We start from the raw sequence: 425 nt of genomic DNA, 5'->3' as shown, positions 1-425 counted from the left end.
TTGTTGTCAACAGTTTGGAAAACGGAATATGTTTTTCCATAGAGTTAGTATAAATGGCTACTGGTGCTGAGATTAGCCCATGAAAACTTTAAATTGAAGAATAGGGTATAGACTCATTTAAAAAAACAGTAGTTTGTTGTTGTTAGGTGCCATCAACTCAATTTAAAAAAAAAAAATCAATACCAGAATAAGAAATAGAAGAAAATAGAATGAGAACTCTTTCGGAAAGTTTGCGTGTAATTTTTTTTTAGAAAAAGCAGATTTAAATGAAGCAAGAGAGAATTTTTAGGAGATTCCTAAGGATACTTTTGGCCATTTTTATGTGTTTTAGATAATTGGTTCTTTACCACATACCTATAAACTTATTTTCCCTTTTCCTTGAAACGAATTTTCACTCTTCTTAAACATAACTGTGATTGAGGTCA

Source organism: Trichechus manatus, unplaced genomic scaffold (genome assembly GCF_000243295.1).
Source record: "Trichechus manatus latirostris isolate Lorelei unplaced genomic scaffold, TriManLat1.0 scaffold00062, whole genome shotgun sequence".
Classification (NCBI taxonomy): Eukaryota; Metazoa; Chordata; class Mammalia; order Sirenia; family Trichechidae; genus Trichechus; species Trichechus manatus.
The sequence above is the reverse complement of the archived record's forward strand: the minus strand, read 5'-3'. Positions refer to the sequence as shown.